Below are 2,692 nucleotides of genomic sequence, written 5' to 3'. Positions count from 1 at the left end.
TGATCCACACAGTCAAAGGCTTTGGCATAGTCAATAAAGCAGGAATAGATGTTTTTCTGGAACTCTCTTGCTTTTTCCATGATACAGTGGATGTTGGCAATTTGATCCCTGATTTCTCTGCCTTTTCTAAAACCAGCTTGAACATCAGGAAGTTCATGGTTCATGTATTGCTGAAGCCTGGCTTGGAGAATTTTAAGCATTACTTTACTAGCATGTGAGATGGTGCAATTGTGCAGTATTTTGAGCATTCTTTGGCACTGCCTTTCTTTGGGATTGGAATGAAAACTGACCTTTCCCAGTCATTGTGTATAGTGAGTTTTTACATGTAATCCTACCTGAAAGTTAGGCTGTTGGCTAATGTCCTGCTCCTCCAGTATATTGATAAAATATATAAGGAAACTTGGAGAAGGCAATGGCAACCCACTCCAGTACTCTTGCCTGGAAAATCCCATGCACGAAGAAGCCTGGTGGGTTATAGTCCATGGTGTTGCAAAGAGTCGGACATAACTGATCGACTTCATTCACGTTTCACTTTCATGCATTGGAGAAGAAAATGGCAACCCACTCCAGTGTTCTCGCCTTGAGAATCCAGGGGTGGGGGATCCTGGTGGGCTGCCATCTATGGGGTTTCACAGAGCTGGACACAACTGAAGCAACTTAGCAGCAGCAGCAGCAGCAGCAGCATATAAGGAAACTACACTATAACCTTAGTGGATAACTGGGTAATCACTAGCCATATTTGGTTATTTAAATATAAACTTAAGTTAATTAACATTAAGCAAACTTAAAACTTCAGTTAGTCACCGTAACCCCCTTTCAATTGCTTAATAGTCAAATAAAGCCTATCCCTATTCCAAGCCATATTAAGACATATATGCATATCTATAGTAACTCACATTTGTACCTCACAAAACTGGTAGATTATAAATATCAATAATAATGTTATCATCAATAAAAATATCTGGCATTGATAAGCACATAGTACATAACAGCAATTCTAGAGAAAAAGACAAATATTTACTTGCATTTAAGAAGCTTACAGTCTAGTAGATAATCTAGGAAATCAATTTTCTAAATGAATGTAATAGATTAGAAACTAATATAAATTTATATGGATAATTAAAGAGGGGAAAACTTATTTACTATGGATTGTAACCAGATAAAAAATTGGAAAGGAACGAGACAAGAGATCTCTGAAACTTATTTTTTAAATAATGCATAGAAAATGAAAGAGAGAAGTGAATCACCATGTTAAAATTTAATTGTGATGAAAAACTATAGATTTTTATATTGTTTAATCCTTAAGAATTTCATTGTCATAAAATTAAAGCATGGATGAAATATAAAAATGTCATGATAGAAACAAAAAGCACCTGTATTGCCATTACATTAATTTGATTTGAAAGTCAAATTAAAACACACATATATAAATACATATATAAATATTAATTTATGTAGAGATGAACATTGTTGTTCAGTTGCTAGAATTGTGTCTGACTCTTTGTGACCCCATGGATAAAAGCCCACATCAGGGTCCTCTGTGAATGGGATTTTCCAGGCAAGAATACTGGAGTGGGTTGCCATTTCTGTCTCCAGGGGATCTTCCCAATGCAGGAATTGAACTGGCATCTCCTGCATTGGCATGCAGATTCTTTACCACTTAGGCACCAGGGAAGCCGGCTTTAACGTTTAGTTAGCTTTAAGTTAGGGTTTGGATAAAGTCATTTTTGTTCCCAGGAATAAATATAACAGCCTGTTATTAATTGCTTGCATCTCAGGTTTTTAGAACTTACCCTGATTCAATTTGCTATCAACATTTCAAACATAACATAAACCAAAAATAAAGTAAAAGAGTTATATTTCTCTCTTAAAAAAAGATCATTCTCTGCTTTTGGACCATCAAGTGTAGGATAAATAATTATTTATAAAATCTTTCAGAGGTAACAACACTCCTCAATGAATATTTGAAATTTTAATTCGAATTTTTGAAGCCACATACACGTAGGCTTGGTACGCTACATCAAACATTGAATGGAAACTGAATTTTCAGCTAGCATTGAAATTATTTTCCATTATTCTTTGCAAGGAAGATCCAAAGATATAGAAAAAAATCAAAGTAATATTTCAATAACATAAATGATTTACCAATAACCATTCTTATTATAGCTTCCCTGGTGGCTCAGAGGTTAAAGCGTCTGCCTAGAATGCAGGAGACCCAGGTTCGATCCCTGGGTTGGGAAGATCCGCTGGAGAAGGAAATGACAACCCACTCCAGTACTCTTGCCTGGAGAATCCCGTGGAGGGAGGAGCCTGGTAGGCTACAGTCCACGGGGTCGCAAAGAGTCCGATACGACTGAGTGACTTCACTTTCATTCTTATTATAGCTTCCCAGGTGGCACAAGTTGTAAAGAACCTGCCTGCCAAAACAGGAGACCTGTGAGACGTGAGTTCTATCCTTGGGTCAGGAAGATCCCCTGGAGGAGAGTATGGCAACCCACTCCAGTATTCTTGCCTGGAGAATCGCAAGAACAGAGGAGCCTAGCAGGCTACAGTCCATAGGGTCACAAAGAGTCGGACACAACTGAGGCAATTTTGCACACATGCATTCTTATTATACCTTAAACTGAACTGAACTGAAACTTCTAAAATTAGGCAAATCAGGGTACAGGATCTAGATATACAACTACTATCT

At 37.3% G+C, this 2,692-nt stretch overlaps 1 non-coding gene across 1 annotated transcript; it reads left to right on the top strand.

The window, feature by feature from the left end:
* Window positions 1–2,168: 2,168 nt before the first annotated feature.
* TRNAS-AGA lies at window positions 2,169–2,240 on the top strand. Its single transcript has one exon. It is a non-coding gene; the product is annotated as a tRNA-Ser (tRNA).
* Window positions 2,241–2,692: the final 452 nt, after the last annotated feature.

Source organism: Oryx dammah, unplaced genomic scaffold (assembly GCF_014754425.2).
Source record: "Oryx dammah isolate SB20612 unplaced genomic scaffold, SCBI_Odam_1.1 HiC_scaffold_21, whole genome shotgun sequence".
NCBI classification, from domain to species: domain Eukaryota; kingdom Metazoa; phylum Chordata; class Mammalia; order Artiodactyla; family Bovidae; genus Oryx; species Oryx dammah.
Note: the sequence above shows the minus strand (reverse complement) of the source record. Positions and strands in the feature narration are given on the sequence as shown.